This window comes from Macaca thibetana, chromosome 6, assembly GCF_024542745.1.
Source record: "Macaca thibetana thibetana isolate TM-01 chromosome 6, ASM2454274v1, whole genome shotgun sequence".
Classification (NCBI taxonomy): Eukaryota; Metazoa; Chordata; class Mammalia; order Primates; family Cercopithecidae; genus Macaca; species Macaca thibetana.
Genome location: NC_065583.1, coordinates 21,193,565 through 21,218,729, shown reverse-complemented (window position 1 = coordinate 21,218,729; position 25,165 = coordinate 21,193,565). Strand labels below are relative to the sequence as shown.

At 43.1% G+C, this 25,165-nt stretch overlaps 1 protein-coding gene and 1 long non-coding RNA gene across 2 annotated transcripts in view; one reads left to right on the top strand and one right to left on the bottom strand.

Moving 5' to 3' along the window:
- Positions 1-25,165, bottom strand: part of SLU7 (SLU7 homolog, splicing factor) — an 867,785-nt gene that overhangs the window by 66,619 nt on the left and 776,001 nt on the right. The gene's annotated exons all lie outside the window — the stretch shown is intronic.
- LOC126957227 (uncharacterized) lies at positions 17,838-24,322 on the top strand. Its single transcript, XR_007726698.1, has 2 exons — positions 17,838-21,579; positions 22,202-24,322. It is a non-coding gene; the product is annotated as an uncharacterized LOC126957227 (long non-coding RNA).

Below are 25,165 nucleotides of genomic sequence, written 5' to 3'. Positions count from 1 at the left end.
CATGTTGACCAGGCTGGTCTTGAACTCCTGACTTTGTGTGATCTGCCTGCCTCGGCCTTCCAAAGGGCTGGGATTACAGGTGGGAGCCACTGCACCTGGCCTTAATTTTTTTTTTTTTTTTTTAAATGTGGAAAGCACAGATGAGAAAAGGTAAGAAAGATCTCACATAGTCCCATCTTCCTCTTATCGTTTTGGTGTGCTGCTTTGCTTTTTGCACAGATACTAGATGACAACAACAAGCATTTTATAGCATTATTTTCCCTTTTAAAAAACAGCTAGAAGGTTTAAAAAAGTTAAGTATTCTTTAGCATCATCATTTACAATAGAGTAAATGTGCTTATTTTGTAGATGTGCCATAATGTAACCAATTCCCAGTTTGGGACAATTAAATTTGTTGCTAATATTTTGATGTTAAAACAGCTTTACTCATGAACATTTTTTGTCTAAATCCTTGCCAACATTATCGTTGACTTCCTTAGTTTGCTGGGTAAGGATGTGCTCCCTTTGGTAAGTCATGCCTGCCTTTCCTCTGTTCACCTTCCAGATATGGCAGTCTGCAACGTTAGTATGCACAGCAACTCATGGTGCCCGTGTGTGCCATCATCAGTACTCCAGCCCTTGTGGACTTCTGAAGGAGAGGATGCTGTGCTTCTCTTATAGGCCCAGTTCATTTTTTTCCACCTCTAGCTATGCAGAGATTTCCCATTTACACATTTTCAGTTTCAGGAGCAGACTCTCAGGATGCAGAAACACAGCTGGTATCATTATTGTTTTTCTGCATATTGATATTGGCAGTGTAATGTGATCCGTTTCCCTCACGCAATGCTTTAGACAGCGCTCTGGATGTCCAGCTTGGGAAAAGGCCACATGAGACACACAACAAAGATATTTAGTAGGTGATCTCTTTGCTCTGTCATTTCCTGGGGCTGCTATGGATCATGTATTATGTTTGGCACTTTACTGGCTTTTAAAATAAATGTAATCTTTAATGCAACCTGTCAGGTATATGTTTCTGATTTTATTAGAAGAATGGCTTAGAGAGGTTAAGTTAGTTTTTCTCAGCAAGAGTCTAAAGCCCAGCTTTTTGACGATTTCTTGTTGCCTTTACAGGTATTTAAACTGATCAGAGAGACAAGTTCTGCACAAATGAAAATTTAAAAACACTGTGTAAGGCATCTCTGCCAGACAGGCTTGTGCTGTGATGAAAGGAGGGAGAAAGTGTGGGCTGCGGCAGCCAGGAGGGTGTCTAATGATTATTATGCTTGGTCTGCAGCACCTTCATGGGCCAAAGGGCGTTTGGTTACATGAGAGTTTTCTCTGGATAGAGGAAATCCAGCAGGTTCACTTGAACCTGCAGAGACAAAGGAGAGCGGCATCCCGAGTCTGAACCCCAGCTGAACTGCAAGCCAGCTGATCAAGTACCGGCTCTAATCCTTACACCCAACAGCGGCTGTCTATTTGGGGAATTTCCTGGGTTTAAGAACCCCAAGCATCTCAGCTACCAAGTGGGCTGGAAACACAAAGGTTGTCGTGACACTTGGGGGTATTTTTTTTTTATAGTTGTGTATGTCACAATTTCCTACTACCAGATCAAAGAGTCTGAGGGCCAAAGAATTCAGGTGGAGACTTCCCCACAGTACTCAGGGCATACTTGAGGGTCATCTTGTCAGTCTATATTTTTGTACTTTTGAGCCCACACTGTGACATTTAAGGTGAACAACAGCAAGATTCTCAAGTCCCCTGTATGTGCAACGTAAACCACGGAGCAAAAGCATCCCTTCTACATGCGACCAGGTAAAACATAAGGGACTCTAGACACTGTGTGTCTGTGCTTCTCCAGGGCTCATGAAAAAAAATTGGCTCCAAAATTCAAAAGGAAAACACAAAATTAAAGTGAATAAATGTTTAATTTAATGCTTCCTCAAGATAACATCATAACATTGAGTTGATTTATCAGCTTTAGCTCATATATCAACATCACCACGGAATTATGCAAATTAAGGACATGGTTCTGATATATGCATGTTTCAGTTAACCCAGTACAGTAATCCTTTGGTATCCAAGGGAGATTGTTGCAGGACCCTGTCATGGATACCAAAGTTTATGGATGCTCAAGTCCCTTATATAAACGGTGTAGTACTGTGCTGTGCAGAATTGAGGACAGCCTGTATGGGTGCATTTTGAAATATCTAATTCAATGGTAGAGATGGGGAGGGAGTGAGGTGTTCAAAAGGAAGAGTGATGCTGCTTGGAATTAAAGTAAAAACAATGCAGGCCTCAAAAAGTCTTCATAACAACAGTGAAGATTGCTTCCTGAGAGTAGACAACAGCTCCAACCCAGTAATTCAGTTAATTTTTGCATTTATGAGAAATTTAGAATGTAGCATTCTTAATTAAAAATTCTTATTAAAAAATAAGAAAGGTAGCATAACATTTAGTTGGATTGGGACTCCAAACCGGGTAAGACAGTGCTCTTGTCAACAAAGATTCACACTCCTTCCACATTCCTCTCTTTCCAGCATCTTTGTTTTTTGAGATGGAGTCTCGTTCTGGTCACCCAGGCTGGAGTACAGTGACGCGGTCTCGGCTCACTGCAGCCTCCCCCTCCTGGGTTCAAGCGATTCTCCTGCCTCAGCCTCCCGAATAGCTGGGATTGCAGGCACCCACCACCACACCCGGCTAATTTTTTTATTTTTTAATAGAGACGGGATTTCACCATGTTGGCCAGGCTGATCTCGAACTCCTGACCTCAGGTGATCCACCCGCCTCGGCCTCCTAAAGTGCTGGGATTACAGGCATGAGCCACCGTGCCAGGCCTTCTTCACTGACTTTTAACTCTAGGAATTTATTTAATTTCTTTGAGTGTCTGTCTGCTGGATTTTTGTCTGTGAAATGGAGACAAATACCCATCTTATAAGCATTAAATGAGATAATGTAATATAAGTTCTATAAATGATGCTTAAGCTCTTCTCCATCTTCCCCCCCCCAACAAAATGAAACAAAAATGATACGTATTTTGGTTATAGAAGGATGAGGCTGAATTCATATATCATCCCAGAAAACCTGCCTCAAGATTTTAGAGTTTATTCCTCCCAAGGCAAAAGGCAGCGGATGGAGGTGCTTACAGCTGGCAGCATATAGCTATTTAAATTCTGGCTCCAAGCATCCGCTTTCCTGTTTCTGGAAAATGATACTAATGACCCCCAGGTGTCATAAAGGAGCCCTTAGGAATGCCGAAGTCGAGTTAATTGACTGGAACGGGATAATGTACTTTTTAGCAGAAACCAGCTAGGGCTGAGTTCCTTCTGTTTACTCCATTCGAGTCTAGCCCCAGTTAATGGATCCAAATAATTTTGGATTTCTTTAAACAGAATTGTCGCTAACGTTATGCAGCTTTTAACCTTTTATAAAAACTTCACAAACAGGTTGCTTACTCCTTAATACAACATGGGATGTGTGAAGAGTGCCCTTAACTCTTCTGGTCACCCTTATGCTTCCTCCCTTCAATCCATCCACCCCTTTTCAGCAGATGCTGGAGTGCCTGAAGGTATGCTCAGAGCCCACTCAGATGCCTGGGTCCACCCCACACTCCCAGGGAGCTCCCTTCTAATGGGAGGGAATCTCACACAAGGAAAGAGTTTTGATGTGGACCCCTTGAGAGGCAGAGTAATGCAGTGTACCAGGTTCAGAGATGTGGGGACAGGAAACCTCAATTCAAATCCTGGCTCTGGTATTTTCTAGCTATGTGAACTCTGGCAAGTTTTGACTCTCTTGGAACCTTGGTTTCCTCATTTCTAATCTAAGAATAATAATAGTATCTGCTTTTTAGGGTTCTTAGGAGGATTAAATAAGAACATGTTTGTATGAACAGTGTCTGGTGTATAATAAGTGCTCAATAAATATTTGCTTTTAAAAAAGTTATCTATAGTAGATGTTCAAACAAACCCTTTGGGAACTCAGCAAGATAAGCAACAAAAACCCTCAGGGGAGGTCAGGAAAGTGACTACATCTGCCTGGAAGCAAAATCCTTTGAGCTGATCTTTTCCCGTCCATGAGCACATGACCAAGGAAAGGAAGCTATATTTTTCTTGACTGCGAATTTGAATTTGCAGTTGCACATTCCAAAGGCCTTGTGAGTTCTTTCCAGTTTGGGAAAAGGAACAGCTAAGGGCACCCATGGAAACACTTACTAATTGTATGACCTTAGGCAAGTCCCCCAACCTCACCAAAGATAAAATTCCCCCATCAGTAAAATGGGAATCATAAAATGGAGATAATAATTCGGGCTACCTGCTATGATTGCTGTGGGATTAGGGGAATGATGCACGTGATACTTTTAGCAGAGTGCCTGGTGCCTAGTAGGTGCCCATTAAAATTTAGCTATGACTGTTCCCTTTAGCTGACACACAGGACTGCCTTGAATGTTCACATTTCCAGAGACAGGTGCTCGGGAAGATTTCTCAGTGTTCCGCCTGCCAGGTCGGTGCTCACTTCAAGCAGTCAGTTTACAGTTCAAAGAATCCCTTTGTTCAAAGGGTGAGCAAATCCAGGTCTCGTGTATCTGCAGCAATGAAACTAGGGAGTTTTCTCCCTGATCTTCACCCCAAAGGCAGAGTCTCTCTTTTTAAATGCCTGCACACATGTTATTTATTTATTTTTGGTTAACGTTTAAATTGAGGTTTTGGCTGAAACTCAGCCCGCGCGCACTTGAAAAGCCAACAGGCTCATTGGGCAGCCGACAAAGCTCTCGGGATTTCCCCGCGAGGCTGCGGAGAGTACAGACAGGAAGCCTGGGGACCCAGCGCCTGACCAGAACTTCCTCGGGGGAGGCTGCAGGGGAGCAGGCGCATCCTGCACAGAACGCTCTAGAGCGCCGCAGGCCAAAGCAGCAGCCTGCTCCCGACACGTGCTGCAAGAGGGTCCCGACCTGGGGGTCTGTACCCTGCACGCATGAGGAGGGAGGTGGAGGCTTTCCCCTCAGCCCCCCGGAGAGAAGCTGACCCTGCCAGGCTGGAACCTTCCATTCCGGCCCAGCCTCTTCCTCCCTCGCTGTGCCGAGGAGGGATCTAGAAGGGACTTTCCAGAGAGGGTTAGCGTGCAGGGTGTGGAAATGGAATAAAAGCATATGCAAATAGGTCTTAGCTGCCTTCCTCTACCCCAGCAAATAAGAGTCTTTCTCCAAGACGCTTGACCGCTCTTCCTTCCCTGGATGGCAGCAGCAGGGCCGATTGGAGTGGTAAACCCTGGGCCGGAAGCCATGCCAAAGGGGTGGGCAGCATGGACAGGAGACAGTAGCACAACGAGGAGGGGGAGAACGGAGGCTGAATTGGAAATGATAAAATAAAATGAAATTTTAGGAGCTCGCTGTGAGTATGAGCTGGGAAAAAATAATCATTCCAAGCTGATTTATTATGTACTTACCTTCTGTTTGAGAGGCAGCAGGCTTTTGTACAGTGGATTATTGCAGAGTAAATGGCACATTAAAGATATAATCAAGATGTTTAAGGCATATTGAAATGGCATTAGAATTAAAGTAGGTGAGAGACTTTTGTCATGGTCTAGAAATATAAAAATGTCAGTGACTTGGAGATATTTCCAGTGCTTTAGTAAAGATGCGGCTTCATTTCCAAAGGGGACATATTTTTAACCTTTTGTTATTTTCAGGGTGGGGTGGGATAGAGTGGGGTCAGGAAGTGGTTTAGAATCTCTATGGATGATAAAATAATATGCTTTAAACCCTGGAGTTGTAGACTGTGGTCTCTATTTAGGAAGTCATAAACTTTCTTGCAGTGACAACAGCATGAAAATATTGCACAGTAAATATGGTGCTCTTAGGAGGTTTCAGGGCTGGAGGATTATGGCCATTACTTTTTGTTTATTGTGTTCCTATTCTCAATCTCAATTTTGTCTTGTATATTAATAATTTTTTTAAATTTTTCTAATTTTTTTAAAGAATCTGTTACATACTGAGCCTGACTTGTATGCTAATTGGCAAACAGTGTCACTTTTCTTTCTTGATGCCTCGATGGGCTTAATTATTGTATTACTGTATTTTTTTGTCATTTGAGACCTTTATATTCAGTGTCCTTTCTTTCTTCCTTTTTTTTTTGAGATGGAGTCTGGCTCTGTCACCCAGGCTGGAGTGCAGTGGTACGATCTCAGCTCACTGCAACCTCCACCTCCTGGGTCCAAGCGATTCTTGTTCCTCAGCCTCGAGAGTAGCTGGGATTACAGAAGCGCGCCATGACGCTGGCTAATTTTTGTATTTTTAGTAGAGACAGGGTAAACCCTGTCTTGCCATGTTGGCCAGGCTGGTCTCGAACTCCCGAGCTCAGGTGATCTTCCCGCTTCAGCCTCCCAAAGTGCAGTGTCCTTTATTTCATTTGTGTGCCCTGGTTCTGCTCTGATTTTGCCCCAAACCCTTCTGAGTATAGCCCTCTGCTGACATTTTATCCCCGTTATTAATAATGGGCTTTTGGACATAACTTTTGGCTTATCTTTATTTGTTTTTGTTATTGTTTTTAAAATCATACTGCTGTCCTTATGCATGGTACTCCTTGGAACAGATAAGCAGCAGTACAAGAAGCTCTTTGAGAGAGAGAAAGTGGACTCTGGTGGACTCTGGGGGTCATGCAGGTTGTTTGGAGTTGTTGGACTGTTAGCTTGTGGAGTGGGTGGTGTTTCATCTTCAGGATTCCATGAGGCCAGGCCTGGGATGGGATGAGGAGCTGACTGGATGGCCCCTGGTGATGCATTCCTGCGCCCTCTTCTCATGTCTGAATTCCTAGAGTCCCACTTTCTGCAAAGGCCCTGCGGGAATCAGACACATGCACTGCTTCAGTTGGGTGTAGTTTTAGGTTCTCAGTGGAGGCCTTTAGGCTCAACCTGTAGTAAATATTTGTTTTCTCTGGCTGTCAGCAATCTTTAGTCTTGGGTGTGGTCCCTTAAAGCCAGCTTTTGGGCAATTTTTGAATTGCAATGGGGATTCCTCCTTCCGATTGTTCTACAATCTGGCAAACGTTTCTTATTTTGTTTTGGGCTTCAGTCTTATTTAGTAACAAGAGAAAATCTTCTATTTTCAACAATAACTTACAAATTATTTTTATGACTTACACTTTGTGAAGCATTTTTGTCATTTCATGTAATTCATAAAATTTGTAAGGTTGGTAGAAACAGTATAATTAGCACATAATGGGAACTTATTAAATATTTGTTAAATGAATGAATTAAATCCATTTTACTGCTGAGAAAATTGAAACTCAAAGAGATCAAGTGATCTATTTAAGGCTCCACTTTCCAATAGGGACTCGCATCTGATTTTTCCCATTCCAGACTGACTCTGATATAATATCTTACGTACTATTTGTTACTCTTTCTCCAAGATCTTGGAAAGATCCTTCGATTCTCTAAGATAATAGGACAATGCAAATGCATGGATACACCATCAAAGGGGTGGCTGAGGGCTGTCTACCTCTTTGTATAGTTCTTTCCTAGGTTCCTGACTCTGCTAAAAACTTATATCCTTAAGGATATGACTATTTAGATACATTCCTTGTTGGAGATAAGAGCACAAGTTCATTGCTGAATCATGGTGTATATATACAAAAAAAAAGAGTGTGCAAGTTCATGCTGAAAAAAATGACTATCTTGAATTTTTAATATTTTTTGGAAGTTTGAGCATAAAACTCTGCACATCTCAGGGGAAGTTAATTTCAGAGTTTTGGATGTGGAGCTGAATATTTTCTCTAGGTTTGTCTCTTGGGGTACTGGAGGGAGTCATGCGGTGCCGCCATTTTGGGGTAATCTTGGTGTGTAGCATTCAGTAGTCATCTGGCCTACAATCGTCATTATCAGCTGCCCCCACTGCTGGAGGAAATGTCACCCATATCAGTTCAGACATTAAAATAATAAGAAAAGAGCCAGTTGTTCTAACCAAACCAAGAATTAGGCTTAAGGTCACACCCATGTACCAATAACATCCATCAGCTTGCCAGAGACTTCCTTTAACCGGGGACACCAGGAACAGAGAGAAAGAAGAAAAATTTCCCTGTTAAATCTGAAGCTAATTAGAGAGGGATGCCAAATGGGTGTTCCCCACAAGGGCCTTTCCCTTTGACTTCTGTAACCGGAGATTCAGTTTTGGCTCTGGATTATCTCCCAGAAGAAAGCTGCAAAAACAACTCGGGTTACTTCTTTACTAAACTGATCCTCTTTGCTGCTCCAGTGTGCAATTGTATTGCCACACAGAGAGTCTCAAACCTGTCAGTCTTTTTTGCAGTTGTTTTTGTGTCTCATAGGACTTCCTCAAGTGAAGATTGTAAATATTTATTTTTATATTTACTTTTGAAACATCTATAGTTTTGTTGCTATCACATTGTTCATTTGCATTTAGGTCCGTCATCCATCTGAAGTATATTTTTGTGTATGATATAAGACAGATCTGATGTTAATGTTTTCCTCTTTAGGTACTAGTTTTTCCTCTACTTTTTTAAAAAAATAAAATGTTGGAATTAGGATCGTTTTAGATTTATAGAAGCATTGCATAGACAGTACAGAGTGTTCTCGTACACTCCACTCTCCTGCTTTTTGATTTCTTCCTCTGCTTTGAAAGGATATTTTTACCTGGTCCTAAATTACAGCATGTACACAGATATCTTTCTAGAATCTCATTTTTATTCTATTGGTGATATGCTATTTCTGCTCCAATGTCACATGTTTAATTATTATTTCTAGAGATTTCATAGCTTTTGCTAGGAAACCTGAGCTCTCACAGGACTTTTAAGAGGTCAAATTCAGCCTTCAGGCAAGTGAAATAATATCAACCCTGTAGTTGTTGCTGCTGAGGTAACCGGCCAGGAAGTAACACAGCTGCTACACAGGGAAGGGAGGTGATCACTGGTCACCTGCCCTTTTCTCTGGGCACAAGTCTTGGACACAATAGCAAGGACCAGGCTTTGGAGTAGAGTTTCTTCACCTTAGCGCTATTAACGTTTTGGGACTGAAAGTTCTTTGCTATTGGGGAGTACTGACCTGTGCATTGTAAGACATTTATCAGCATCTCTGGCCTCAACCCACTAGATGTCCCCCAACTCATGACACCTTGAAATGACAGCCAACTCATGGCAATCAAAAATATTTTCAGACACCGCAAATATTCCTAGGAAGGTTAAGCCTCCTCCTCCCCTCCCCCTGCCCCTCCAGTTGAGAACCACTGCTCTGGAGCCAGCCTGAGTGTTAACCTTGGCTCTACTGTTTAGTAACTGTATGCCTTCATTTTACCAATGAAAAATAGCCAAATTCTGTAAAATATTTGAAGAGATATATTCTGAGGCAAATTTGAGTGACCATGGCCTGTGACACAGCCCTCAGGAGGTCCTGAGAACATATGCCCAAGGTGGCCCAGGTGCCTATTGGTTTTATACATTTTAGGCAGGCATGAGACATCAATCAAATACATTTAAAAAATACACTGGTTTGGTCCAGAAAGGTGGGACAACTCAGAGTGGGGGCTTCCAGGCTGTAGGTAAATTTAAACATTTTCTGGTTAATGGTTGAGTTTGTCTAAATACCTGGGATCAACAGAAAGTAATGGCTGGATTAAGATGAAGGATTGTGGAACCCAAGTTCTTACTTGCAGAGGAAGCCTTTAAGTACTAGGCTTTACAGAAGATAGGTTGTAAAATTTCTCCTCTCCTTCTCTCCCTCTCTCCCTCTCTCCCTCTCTCCCTCTCCCCGTCTCTCCCTCTCCCCGTCTCCCCCTCTCCCCCTCTCCCCCTCTCCCTCTCCCGAGACAGAGTCCTGCTCTGCTGCCCAGGCTGGAGTGCAGTGGTGCGACCTCGGCTCACTGCAACCTCCACCTCCCAGGTTTAAGCGATTCTCCTGCCTCAGCCTCCGGAGTAGCTGGGACTACAGGTGGGCACCACCACACATGGCTCATTTTTGCATTTTTAGCAGAGACAGGGTTTCACCATGTTGACCAGGCTGTTTTCGAACTCCTGACCTTAGATGATCTGCCCGCCTCAGCCTCCAAAAGTGCTAGGATTACAGGCAAGAGCCATGGTGCCCGGCCCATAAGATACTTCTTATCAGACTTACAGTCTGTGTTGATGTTAATGCCGGAGAGGTATAATGAGGCATGTTTGAACCCCACTTCCCATCATGGCCCGAAACAGTCTCTCAGGTTACATTTTAAAAGAGCCTTGGCTGAGGAGGAAGTCCATTCAGATGGTTGGGGTTGGGTGGTGGGGCGGGGGGGGGGCTTCAAATTTTGTTTTTGGTTTACAATTTCCTCCTGTGTAAAATGCTAACAATAATAGTGCCTATTTCCTAGGATGTTCATGAAGGCCAAATGAGCTAATTAATCACACAAAATGCTCAGAACAGACTCTGGTAGGAAAGACCTGAGCTGAATGTTAACCATTACATTATTTTAAAAAATCCTTTACATTTGATCTCACTCCTGATTATCCCATAGACTTCCCATTTTTCCTACACCTCCATATCTTCTCCGCCGTGGAGCAAATATGTTTAAATCACAACAATATGTACCAAAACATTACATGTCTGTGTTAATGAAATGGAACTCTATTTTCAGGGCTCAGTAACTGCTAATTAATCAACTCCCATGATAAACTCTTCTGAGCTGTGTGTGAATTTTATTTGCAGCTACAGAACAGCAGTTCCAGTTAGTTAACAGGCCTTTAAGTGACAATCCACCTCTTTGGAGCAGGAGAAAGGCCCAGAAATGATTTTCTGAGCAAGATGGTCATGACAGTGGGGAAGATAAAAATCTGGATAAGGAGAAGACTGAGGATTTACTTGATTCATTAACTTGATGGCTTTGGGAACGCCGTGTTCATTTGCCATTAAAACACACCATCATCTTGCAATTCAGAGGGGGATGGATGAAGACTCGTCTTCTAGCAATTCATGTTACTTAGTCACCCAGAAATTTTTTTTTGTTTTGTTTTGCTTTTTGTAGCAGCAGCTACTGTAAAACCAATATGTTTGTTATTAAGCTTGCCTGAGAGCCTTTCTCCCGGGAATGATTATTTCTAGTGCGTAAGAGCTGGTTGAGGATGGCAGGTGTAGGCTATCTCTGCCTTTGTCCTGAAGGCTCAATTCCTTCTTCCAATGAAACCAGAACTTGGTTTGACAAAGAGAAGGAAGTGCCTTGGACTGAGCGGTGGGGACTGTAGTCAGGCTCATTGGTTTGATGACCTTGGTGATGCTCACTTAATTCACTTAGTCAATACAGCAGAGTGGTTGGAAGCCTGAGTTCTGGAGGCAGCATGATTAAGTTGAAAACCTAGTTTCTTAACTTGCCAGCTCTGTGACCCTGGGAAAGCTGCCAAACCTTTCTGAGCCCAATTTTTCTCATTTATAAAATGAAGTTGATTGTAGTACCTACCTCACAGTTTTATTAGGAATTTTTAGTGAAAGAATTAATTTAGCCTCACACATAATAAGCATTTAATACATCTTAACTACAATGATAACTGTTATTATTCATTTGTGAGCTTTCCATGAGCCAGGCATTGTAAGGATAGAGGACACATTCAGGTCAAATAAGACATTTTGGGTTTCTGAAGAGTTTATTCCCTGGAGATTGGAAGGAGGTGATTGTTACCACAGAGGTAAGCATCTAAGGCTGTGGACATGGGGAGGGAATTGGAGAAGCTTTTTGGGAGGTGGTGACCTTTATGGAGGGACTTGTCCCCAGAGACTGGTACCTGAGTAACTACAAAGGGAATGGACCCCAGTCATTCCCTTTGTATCAGCAGAGCCCATTCACATAGATACAGAACGTCAAGACCATGGAAACAGGCGTGTGAAACTTAGAATATTTTCCCCAACCCCAAATAGAAAAGTTACCAAGTTTGAAATGTATAGGCTGGAAGACCAGAGAGAAATGTATTGCCTGTTTCTGCTTAGTGAATCTAGCCCTGAGTTTCTGTGACTTGAGGCATGTTTTATGCCAGGCGTCTGATTCCCAGCTGACTGGGGCCCAGAGCCTAGAGGTGCCCAGCACAAGGTGTATGGGTTGCAATTATTTGTTTGGCTATTTGCGGTTAGTAATGTTTATTTTCACCTTGCAGGAACTCACCTCATGGTTATAAGGGGAATTTGTTTTACAGAAAGGGCTAGCGAAGTTCAGTACTGGAGGATCACCTTACAGTTCCTTCTTGGCAAAAATCTGTTGACCCCAAAATGTTTCCATGCTTGCTCCAGCTTTCCTCCTAAGGCGGTGCAGAGATCTAAATGAGATAATTATGCAGACTATTTAAAAAAATTTTTAAAATAAAGTGCTACATTAGGTACTACATACTTTTTTTTTTATAGCCAGCATATAAAGCAATTTGGATGTATCTCCTTTACATCTTTTGAGAATGAACTGAAAGACCAGGATTAATTTAGCTTTGAAAGGGTATTGAATTTGTAAAGTTGTACTAGGTAAGTCTCTCCTAAAAGCCTCGCATATTGAAAACCCATTCCTTTATTCTAACTCTGCATAGCAAGAGCAAAGTGCCACAGTAGTATTTTTTGGGGTGAGAGCTGGCAAAGTCATACTTACAACAACTTTTGGGTTCCTTTATAATTTTCCCTCATATGGTGAGAAAAATACATAAAAGGAAAGGGAGTGAATTCTTGAAAATGGAAGCAAATAGTTTCTCTGTCACAATGCGCTATGACCAAATGAGGTATGGGATTTCTTTTCATAGGACAAGTTATACATTTGCCCAACAGAGTTACACAATAGGACTGTGTCTTAAAAGAGAATTCAGTTTTTTATTGATCTAATGCAACTACAGTTTTCCTGGGCTGTGCACTGGGGAAATGATAATAATGGATGGAGCAGCCATGCTGACAAATGTAAATGGTCAATGTTTAAAAGACCTTCATATTGCTCTTTTGTTTCCGTGTTTTCTGACTGCAAATCTCATGAAGTTGACAAAATGGCTCATAGTGCAAAGTACGTCCTGGTAAATAGGAGGCAATTACTTTGCTGTGTTGCTCTGTCCTGTTCCCCATTCTGGCTGAGGAATGGCTCCGACTGTGCAGTTTAAGTTTATTTTGGCCTGGCTGCTTCAGTAGCACAGGAACAAACTAGTGCCTTATTGGAGATATAGATTCTGAGGAACTGGAGGTTCGAGGGTCTGGGTGACCAGGGACAGGTGGGGGTTGGGGGCAGTAAGGGGGCCAATGGCTTACCATTCAGATCGTCACCACCCTGATGTCCAGCTTTCCGTGCAATGCAGTGACTGGGAGCTTGTGGGAGGTCATCTGAAGGATACTGTGGTCTTACAAAACAGAATATGTCAGTCAGGCAGAGGATGGGAAGATGACTGAGGACGGGAGGGGAACTTTCAGAGGGCAGAGAGAAGGAGTGGTTAATCATAATAAAAGCATAGAACTTGTTATTATAAAATAATTACTCAAGAAGTGTTTTCTAATTGTCTACCAGGTACGATGCACTGCTGTTGTGGGACAGGGTTAAAAGAGGCGGAAAATGTGATATCTGCCTTTGAGAATTTCACAGTCTCACAGGACTTGCACCAGTGGGTGCAAGACCCCACAGGATAGCGTGTTAAATTGCGTGATCGGATGACAGATGTGTGGGATGAATTTTTACCCTCCTCCCAGCTGTTTTCCACACCCAACCAGAATATTTAAAAAATACAACCTGGATGACATTCCTTCCCTGTTTCCTCTGTCTTTAGTTAAGGTCAACTCCATATTTCTCAGCAAGGCCAACATGAATCAGCTCTTGCCTGCCTGGGCCTCCCTCTCCTCATGCCATCCCTGGTCTCGTTATTGACCTCAGTAGAGGGATCTCTCTCCGTCCTCACAAGAGTGCCTGGTCACATCCCATTTGTGACTGTTTAGACATTCCGTTCCCTGTGCCTGGGAGTCCCCTTTACCTGGTCTTCACCAGACCACTCTCTACTTATTCTTCAGGGTTTCTCCTTAAATGTCATTTCTTTCCAACTACCAGGTGCTTCCCAGAATCTTCAGCTTTTCCACCGGTTGCATTTATCACATTTGGACTCACTTGTTTGTGTGATTATCAGTGAGATTTCAGTCTCTCCTGTTTGGTGATCTCCATGGGCCATGCTGGTCTTGTCTGTGCTGCAACCCCAGGATCTGGCACAGGCCTGACACACACAGCAGGTGCTCTGTAAGTCCGTGATGGGTGAATGGATGAGCAAGGCGAGGTTCCACTGGGTCAGTACAGTTGTCCTTTCAAAGCACTTTGTTGCTTGTCCTGGAGCCCTTGGTATGTTGAACTTAGCATCCTGTTTGTCTACCCTCACACACTCATAAGCTTCCAGAGGGCAGGGATTGAATCATCATCATCTTTTCATCTCTAGCACCTGGTTCGCATAGGAACTCAGTGCAGGTTGTAGGATGAAGGAAAGAATAAACGAATGGAGCGGGCCTTATCTGGATTTTAAAGCTTGCCTGGGGAGGAGGGTGGAGAAAAAGTGAATTCAAGGATCCAAAATAGCAGTGGGAGCTGGGATGCAAAACAAGAGTAGGGTTTTGTTTTGTTTTAAGGTTGAAAATCTGCATTAGAAAAATACCGGATAGTCACCAGACACAGCATGACAGGATGTACTCATGCTACAAAGATGGGAGGGTTGAGTGGGGGGAGGCTTGGAATTTCCCCAGCTAAACTTTATACCTTGAATGATGTCTGTCTCTCAGAGCGTGCTGCTCTCCTCACGAGTTTTATCCATTCAACAAATTTTTATCAAGCACCTATTCCATGGGGAAGATATGCCTCCCCTCGAGGAGTATGAAAATTGGCCCTTAAGGGGTGAAAAAAACCTTACTCTCTTTATGTGTAAAGCACAAATATACACATAGTATATGTAGACATGTATCTGTAGTGTTAACATTTCATAGTGGGGGGATTAGGAAAAAAAATGTCCGAAAAGTTTCCTTAGAAGGATGAAAATGAAAAAAAGATTGAGAAACGGACCTACTCTGTGCCAGGCATTCTTCTGGTTAAAGTGCCTACTCCCATGAAACTTTCGCTCTTACGAGGCAGAAAGGCAGTAAACAAATAAGTAACTATAACCGTGAACTAATAAATTCTATGAGGCAGAAAAGCAGGCAAGAGGCTGGAACATTTGAGGAATGGGTGGGGCATGTCTGTGGTTCGTTTAGGTAGGTTAGGTGAGGGATGGACTCTGATGAGGTGATGTTTGAGAAGAGTCTGGAAGAAGTAAGAGGTGAACAGTGGAAATATTTTGGGAAAGACCCTTCCAGGAAGAGGTAATAGCTTGGTGCAATTAACAACAGCAAGGAGGCCAGGTGGGCAGGAGTGGATGGATGAGGGAAGGATGGTAGAAAAAGAGATTGGAGGTAGAGGCAGGGGCCAGATGACATGGGCCTTGTAGGCCATATGGAGGGGTTTGGGTTTTGTTCTCTGTGTGATGGAAAGCTGCTGGAGAGCTTTATGCAGGGCAGTGACATGATTTGATTTATCTCTCCTTTTTTATTTTTTGAGACGGAGTCCTGCTCTGTCTCCCAGGCTGGAGTGCAATGGCATGATCTCGGCTCACTGCAACCTCCACCTCCCAGGATCAAGCAATTCTTCTTGCTTCAGCCTCCCGAGTAGCACCCGCCATCATGCTCAGCTAATTTTTGTATTTTTGTAGAGACGGGGTTTCACCATGTTGGCCAGGCTGGTCTTGAACTCCTGACCTCAGGTAATCTGCCCGCCTCGCTTTCCCAAAGTGCTGGGATTACAAGCGTGAGCCACCGTGCCTGGCCTCTTTTTTTTTTCCTTTTGTGTGTGTACTTTAAGTTCTGGGATACATGTACAGAAGGCGCAGGTTTGTTACCTAGGTATACATGTGCCATGGTGATTTGCTGCATCCATCAACCTGTCATCTAGGTTTTAAGCCCCACATGCATTAGGTATTTCTCCGAATGCTCTCCCTCCCCTTGCCACCCACCCTCCGACAGGCCCTGGTATGTGATGTTCCCCTCCCTGTGTCCAATGTGTTCTCATTATTCAGCTCCTACTTATGAGTTATCTTTTAATAAGATCTCTCTGACTGCTATTTGGAGGGTGGACTGCAGAGGCAGGAGTGGAATCAGGAGACCTCACTGTTGCAGGTCTCCGAGGTGGGAGCTGATGGTGGCTTGGGTGAGGGTAAACAGTTAGATTCTAGGTGTGCTGTGAAGGCAGAGCTTGCCGAACCCGCAGAGGGATTGAAAAAAGCGTCTCCTTTCTACCAGCTGCTGGCCTCTCTTGTGAAGGCCAGGCTGAGTACATAGTTATCTAGCATTCTGCAGTTACTTATTTTTCATCTGTATATCTTGCCACCTTGTCTAGTCTTTGAATTCCTTTCGGGAAGAAACCATTTTTGTTTATGTCTCCAGGAGCCAGAGAGTGGGGCCAAATGGTTAAAAGTGTTAGTTGTCTGTGTTAGGTTAATGTTTTAACTGCTTAGCCGCTGCTCCTCCTCCTCCTTCTCTTCTTTTTCCTTCTCCTCCTCCTCTTTTTTAATCAAGTGAGGACGGCAATGGTTTTTTTTTTTTTTATGGCTTTTGAGAGTGAAGTGAGATTTGCGTGAAAGTGCCTTGTTGGCTGATTGTGATGTCTCATGCCTATAATACCAGCACTTTGGGAGGCCGAGGTGAGTGGATTGCTTGAGCCCAGGAATTTGAGACCAGCCTGGGCTACATGGCAAAACCATCTAAGTTGGAGCACTTTTCCCCTTCCATGTCTTGGTTTTCCTTCATGTGAAAGGGAAGGCGAGGCTTACTTAAAAAAGTGGAAACTCTCAAATAATTTACATTGTATTCTAAGTGTAAAAGGTCACGACGAGGGTGATGGAGAAGCCATTACATGTCTCTTGAGGGAAGTGAGTGTCTCTAGTGAATCATTATGAGTAAACGGATTTGGTGCTGCAGCATGAGCAATACAAAACGTTTATATAGTAATCACCAAATTGTGTGGATCCAACCAGAATAAAAAAAATGCCTGAGCTTTGGCTTAGGGCCATGACTGAACGGGAGCATGAAGCCTGGCATGGAACAGAAGGAATGAAAGGCATGGATGTAGCACAGCGATAGACATAAATAGATGCAAGTTTAAGCAGAGATGAAAATGCGTGGCTGCCGCTGTTTCCCTCTGCACTCACGGCAGGCTCAGAGCTGGAATTAGAACTCTGGCAGCAGAACTCCCAGAGCCTGTTGTCTAAGTGTTACACTTTGCTTTCTCTAGATATACGCAAATGTTACCCCAGAATCCTTCTACCAGTAGATTAATTCCCCCTGGCTTCATTAAGATAGTGGGGTTCAGGTTTATTTTACAGTTGCCATTCATTTGTTCACCCACTCATTCATTTGTCCACAATTTAAACACTACTTTTGTGCATCTGCCGTATGCCAGGCACGATTAGGTGCCAGGGATAAAACAATCATGAATAAAACATGAATAAAACAATCTCGGCTTGGGGCTACATTTAGTGGAAGCAACACTTCTTGTTTAGGACTATCAGTGGTGGGAGGACCCAGGGTTTGTGTGATTTGCCACAAATTTAATGGTGCCCTTTTCTGTACTGAACCAGAAAATCTTCTAATTGGTGAAGAAAATCAGCAACAATCTGAAAAATAAAATATGGCTCCCTACACTTCATCCTGGACTGGAAATTGGGCCGCCTGCCATCATTTTCTGACCAGGCTGATTTAGCTATTTGACCTTGGGCCTCAATTATAACTCATGTTCAAGCAATGGTTTCTCATACATTAGTTTACTTTGCTCCTTCCAATACCTGATGGGTGAGAGAGGACCATTTCTAAGGAGGTCTCTGATGTGTAGAGAGGTTATATGACCTGTCTAGTTCTCACAGCTGGTAGGAGAAAAGCTAGGGCTAAAACCCAGTTCTAACTTCTGTCACCATTTTTTTTTGGAGACAGTCTCTGTCACCCAGGCTGGAGTGCAGTGGCATGATCTCAGCTCACTGCAACCTCCACCTCCCAGGTTCAAGCAATCCTCCTGCCTCAGCCTGTTGAGTAGCTGGGACTACAAGTGTGTGCCATCATGCTCAGCTAATTTTTGCATTTTTAATAGACATGGGGTTTCACCATGTTGGCCAGGCTGGTCTCAAACTCCTGACCTTGTGATCCCCTCACCTTGGCCTCCCTAAGAGCTGGGATTACAGGCATGAGCTACCGTGCCCAGCCTATCACCTTGTTTTTATTATCTCATCATGCTGTCATCTTAATGTTTTTAACTTTTCAGTTTCCCCATCTTTAAAATAAGGAAATTAAACTGTGTGGTTTGTAAAAGTAAGTTCCCTCCCTCTCCTCTCTCCCTCCTTCCCCTCCCTTCTCTCCCTCCCTCCTTCCCTCCCTCCCTCTCTCCTTCCCTCTCTCCCTCTCTCCTTCCCTCCCTTCCCTCCCTTTGTTTTCTCGCTCCCTCCTGTTCCTGGACCAAACTGAGGGTCAGGCTGCTATTTCTCGGGGCCCAATAACGAGATGCAGATGAACTGGGGAGGAAGATAATTTTTATTTCTGTAACTGGTTACAGGGAGAAGGCCAGGAAATTATCACTAGACCAACTCAAAATTACAAAGTTTTCTAAACTATATGTCTATATGTAAGTGTGCGTTCATCTAAAGACATTAGTGATTAATTTCTTTTAATCTGTAACTAAGGTCTGAGTCCTGAAGACCTTCCTTTAGAGCCTCAGTAAATTTACTTAATCTAAATGGGTCCAGGGGCTGGGGTGGTTACTTATCTTGTCTCCTGCTAAATCAGGGAGGTTCAGGGAGTTCCTTTAGACCCCCAATAAACTTGTTTGTGGAGGCCTGGGGAGTTTCTTCAGACCCCCATTAAAACTTGTTTAATCCTAAATGGGTCCGGTTAAGAATTCCTTTGTTATTTTGTCATGCTTTAGTGTCCAGGCAAAACTTTTGGTGGGCTTTTGTTGCATTCCAGCCTTTGTATAAGGGCACTGGCTCAATCAGCTTTTAATGTCTACCCTAGTTAGTCAGTCAGTGCTGGGACAGTTGTGATGGAAGCCTTCGTTATTGAGACCTAGCCTCCCTCCCTTCCTCCCCTCCTCTCTCCTCCCCTCTCCACCTCCCTCCCTTTGTTCCTTCCTTCCATCCTTCCATCTATCCTTCACTGGAGTTCCTACTATGATCAAGACATTATGCTAGAAGCTGGAAATAATGTTACACAAAACACATGCACAGACCCCATTAAGAAAGGGAAAAAGCCACCCAAAGAATGGGAGAAAATATTTGCAAATTATACATGTGGGGCTTGTATCTAGGATATATAGAGAACCCTTACAACTCAATAATAAAAATACAAACAACTCAATTACAAAATTGACAAAAAAATCTGAATAGACATTTCTCCAGAGAAGCTATACAAATGGCCAGTAAGCACATGAAGAGATACTCAACATCGTTAGCCATCAGGGAAATGCAAATCAAAACCATAGTGAGATACCACTTCACACCTACTAGGATAACTATACTCAAAAGATAGACATTAACAAGTACTGGCAAGATGTGGAGAAACTGGAACCCTCATACACTGCTGGTGGAATTGTAAAATAGTGTGGCCGCTTTGGAAAATGATAGCCATAGAGTTAACCTATGACACAGAAATTTCACACTTAGGTATACGTCCGTGAAAGGAAAATAGATCTCAGGACTCCCAAAATCACTAAGCCAAAGGGAAGTCAAACTGAAACTGTGTTAGGCAAACCTGCCTCCCATTTTATTCCTACGCAAGCTAGCTACAAAGATAAAAAAGCTACATACCTCCCTCACAATTTGCCCACAAGGAAATTCCTTGTGGACAAAAGACAGAGAATGCAGTCATTCCTTGCTCATGTGAGACCAATGCATGCCTGATTTCTTCCTCCACCCTGTTATTTCAGTAAGCCAGACTAAGGCATAAGTGACTATTCCTCTACCCTCCTTTCACATGTAAATTGTGTATTCAGTAAAAGGCTAACCAGAGACCAAAACATGCAACAGTTTGTCTCACATCTACCTGTAATCTAGAAGCCCCCAACCTCGCTTCTAGTTGTCCCACCTCTCCAGACTGAACCAGTGTACATCTTACATATATTGATTGATGTCTCATATTTTCCCTATAATGTATAAAAGCAAGCTGTGCCCCGAACACCTTGGGCACATGTTGTCAGGACCTTCTGAGGCTGTGTGACAGGCATGTGCTTAACCTTGGCAAAATAAACTTCCTAAATGGATTGAGATCTGTCTCAGATACTTTTGGGTTCACACATCCATGAGAAATGCAAACATATGTCCACACAAAACTTGTACCTGAGTATTCATTCATAGAAGCATTATCAAATAGGCAAAAGGTAGCAACAACCCAAATGCCCATCAGCTGATGAATGGATACATAAAATGTGGTAGATCCTTACGATGGAATATTATTCATCCATAGGAAGGATGTAATGATACTCATTAAAACATGGCTATATCTTGAAAGCATTATCCTAAGTGAAATAAGTCAGTCACAAAAGGCCACTGATTATATGATTTCATTTATATAAGATGTCCAGCATATATATAGACAGAAAGTAGATCAGTGATTCCCCAGGGGTGAGGGAGGGGAATGGAGATTGACTGCTAATGGTTATGAGATCTATTTTTGGGATGATGAAAATGTTCTGGAATTGATTATGATGGTTGTACAACTCTGCAAATATACTAAAAAACCAATGCGTTTTTCACTTTACGTAGGTGAATTGTCTAGTATGTGAGCTATAACTCAATAAGGCTATCATGTACTTATTTTATTTTATTATTATTTTTTGGAGATGGAGTCTCGCTTTGTCACCCAGGCTGGAGTGCCATTGTGCAATCTCAGCTCACTGCAACCTCTGCCTCCCAGGTTCAAGTGATTCTTCTGCCTCAGCCTCCCAAGTAGCTGGGACTACAGGTGTGTGCCACCATGCCTGGCTAATTTTTGTATTTTTATTAGAGATGGGGTTTCACCATGTTAGGTGAAACTTGAACTCCTGACCTCAGGTGATCCGCCTGCCTCAGCCTCCCAAAGTTCCGAGATTACAGGTGTGAGCCACCACACCTGGCCTATGTACATATTTAAAAAACACTAGCATGGTCTCTGTGCTTGTGGAAAACAGTCTTGTTGGAGAGATAATTTTAATCTAATAATTATATAAAATTATCTAACAATTACAAATTATAGTGAAGGAAAAGAATCCCATATTATGAAAGAGACTAGCTGGAGGCTAATGGGGGGGCGGTAGGTAAACATTCAAGTGCTCTTACAGAGATCCCCAAGTAACACTGGCTTAAATAAGGTAGATGTTCCATTCTTGCTGATCTATCAGTGCAGGTGTAAGCGGTCTAGGGTGCATATGGAAGCCTCACCATTTTGGGGCTCTTCTGGCATGCTGCTCTGCTGTTCCCTGGGGGGCTGCACTCATCTGCATGGTCCACAGTGGCTCTCCACCATGCCTACAGTCCAAGCCTGCGAAGAGGGAGGGGAACAGTACAAAACTCGGCACTCCTGCTCACATTCAGCACTTTGTCACACCAGGTGAGGAAACAAAGTCAGATGTTCATCTGTTCAGATACCACTTAAGGGTTCTATTAGGAGAAGAGAATATATATTGGGCAAACAATTAGCAATCTCTGCCACAGATGGCCTCTCTGAGGAAGTGACATTGAAAGCAAGAACCTCGGGATAAGGTGATGTTAAAGAGACAAACGAGTTTTCCAGGCCAGGGGGATGGCATATGGAAGGGCCATGAGGCAGGAAAGGCCAGCTACCACATTTAATGATGCTTAATGATGTGCGTGTCTACTGTGCACATCCCCTCCAGATTTTTTTTTTGTTTTAACAGAGTCTCTGTGGCCCAGGCTGGAGTGCAGTGGTGCAATGATAGCTCACTGCATCTTCCAATTCCCAGGCTCAAGTGATCCTCCCACCACATGCCACAATGCATGGCTAATTTTTTGTTTCTAGTAGAGACAAAGTCTCTCCGTGTTGCCCAGGCTAGTCTTGAACTCCTGGGCTCAAGAGATCCACCCACATCAGCATTCCAGACTGCTGACCTGGTCCCCTCTGATGTTTATAACTCATGAGTACCAGGACTAGGCCTGGTACTGGGAAGCAGCTGCATTGGATTTACCAGGCTTTTCACTCTTGTATTTTACAGGGCTGGGACAGGCCTGGACTGCAAGGAGGGGTCTTTGCACCATCTCAGAAAAGCCTATGTGTATCCTCAGCTTTGAGAACTGAATTCCATGGGTTGTGTCAGTGTCAGACCTGTGAAATTCAGTTCTTCAGCTGGGATATCTCTGTCGTCGTGGGCTTGAGGACACTGGAGAGAGTAGATCATGGAGAACTTCAGTCTGCTGAGGAGCTTGGAAGACTGGAGACAGAAGGCAGAGTCTCAGGCTCTGAAGGAATAAGGAGTGTGGGTTCCTGTGAGAAACACTCATTTGATTGTGAAAAGACTTGAGTTTTATGCTAAGCAGGGTTCCAAGTAGCTAAATGAATGATCTCAGCAAGTCTTTCTTGCTGCTGCTGCTGCTACTCGTTTACATTTATTGATTACTTAACGATGATTCAGGTACTGTCGTAAGTGCTTTACATGCTGTTATAGGAGACTCTTGGGAGAAATCTCTTTAATGAAGCTTGAGACACATGGCATTGCCATGTAATGATTTTTTTCCCCCTCTTCACGGAATCAGAGGGAATAACAGAATGTGACAATGATTCTTTAGCATGGACTGCTGAGGCTTCTGGTTCCTTTTTAAGATCTGTGGTGAAAGAAGATGAGAAACATGGGTATGCCCTTCTTTTCGTCCCCCTCTTCCTTTATTTGAATCTTTACTTCCTTCTATAAATATATTAGGGCTACATTGTCCCCTTGTATTTCAAACAAGGCAAAAAGAGGTTGTAATTAGACTTTACTGCAATCCTCAGTTTCTCCACGGAACAGGAATGCAAAGGTTTTGAAGGCCTCTCTATTTGCTGACATGGTCAGCTGGGTGCCGTGGGCCAAGTCCTTCTGTTGCCCTCCTCTGTCACCAAGTAAGCTAGGTCCATTCTGAGGCTCAGGTTTGCTGTGATGATGACCACTTTTAGGCAGAAAGTTAGAGGTCTCACGAGTGCTATATAGACTTTATCAGGCTTTAGATTTGATGGGGAATAAGGAATGTGACTTGTCTTTTGGGAACTGATTTTTGATTCATCATTGTCTCTTGGTGTCCTGGAATTTCCATGTTATTACAGTCTACTGAACGAAAGAGTAACCTGTGCCAGAGGAGAGGCGAGTGAAAGACTCCACAGCATGCTCATTCTCAGTCTGTCTTCTCAGTGCCACCGAGGTTTACTGAGTACCGACTATGTGCTGAGCACTGTGCTCAGGGCTTTGTATGCATGATCTCAGTGAATCTCACCAAGCCTCATCTGGAAAATGGGGACAAATTAACAACAAGATGGCAAATTAAAAAACACGTAACCACGTTCTACAGATGCAAAGGGGTGCTTGGTTATTATGAAGGCCCCCTGGCAAGCGTGTGGGACATGGGTGTGTTCTCTGGGTTGTACTGATCAGATCAAGGACCTCCCCCACCCTTCTCACATTCTGCCCACTTCCGCCCTTTGCTTATCAGACCCTTAGCCAGTGACTCATTCTAGAACCAGAACCTTGGTGAAATCTCAACTGAGACCAGAGATCGGTGTCTTCAGTCCTAGACTGATGGAGAAAATCCAGAATGTATACTAGAAGTTCCAAGTGCTCTGGGTTTCACCTCGTCTGTGCTGTAGACACTGACTTTGGCTCAGAACTCCAATTTAGTACAAAAGGCTCATTTTAATTTCAGGGGCACTATTCCTGAAGCAAACCTAATAAGAAATATGGAATTCGCAGATACACACACACATTAAAAAATTAACCTGGTGTATCTGTGAAGAGTAGGCAGAAATTCACTGTATAAAGGAATGCTTCCTTTTATAAAGAGTTTGTGTTAAGATTCCATTAGATAGTACATTTCTCAAAGATTTTTGAGGTTGTATTTGCTTTATCAAAACTTGGTTTATGTAAGTGGAAAAAGCATGTTGCAAAATAACTTGGTGTCTATGATTCAGTTTATGTAAAATAATAAATGCATGTAGGAATACTTGTGTTGAAAGATGTACATTGATTTGTTGACAACGATTATCTCTGAGATGGTGGGATTTGAGATGTGTTTTTCTTTTTTTTTTGTATTTTTCTCTGTTGTTTGACTTAGAACATGTTTAGTTACAATAATAAAGTTATTGAAGACAATATAACACCCAACTGGGATGAGTCCAGATAGTACTCATGCTGTGCATTTCTTAGACAGTATGTTGTACAGGTGGGTCATGGAGGAGTGGAGAGAGAGCCCTGATTTGTTGTCCCACGAAGAAGAGAGGCACAGGATAATATGTAGTGTGATTCTTTTTTTTTTTTTTTTTTGCAAGAGGAGAAATGTGTGTGTGTCCATGTAAGTGTATGGATGTCCAGTGGGTAGTGGGTGTTAAGACTGCAAGTGATTTTTTTCCTCTCTTCCTTAATTATGCTTTTCTGCCTAAATAAAAAAAGAGCACTCTCCAAAAATCCATCCATGTGTGCCAGTGGTTTTAAATGTGTTTCTTGGACCAGCAGCATCAGTATCACCTGTGACTTTTTTTGAGTCACTCTGTCACCCAAGCTGGAGTGTGGTGGCACAATCTTGGCTCACTGCAACCTCCGCCTCCTGGGTTCAAGTAGCTGGGATTACAGGAGCCTGCTACTATGCCCAGGTAATTTTTGTATTTTTAGTAGAGATGGGATTTTGCCTTGTTGGCCAAGCTGGTCTTAAACTCCTGACTGCAGGTGATTTGTCCACCTCAGCCCCCAAAAGTGTTGGGATTACAGGCATGAGCCACCACGCTTAGCCTGGGAATGACTTTTGGATTAGCCAACCAACCTGTGAACTTTTTAGAAATGTAAATTTTCAGGCCCCACTCAAGACCCCCTGAATAGAAAACTCTAGGGGTAGGGCCCAGCAATTTCTGTTTTACCAACCCTTTGGCTGACTTTTATGCACACTAAAGTTTTAGTACTGATAGGGTCAATCAAGGGACATCTCCATTCCCCTGGAACTGA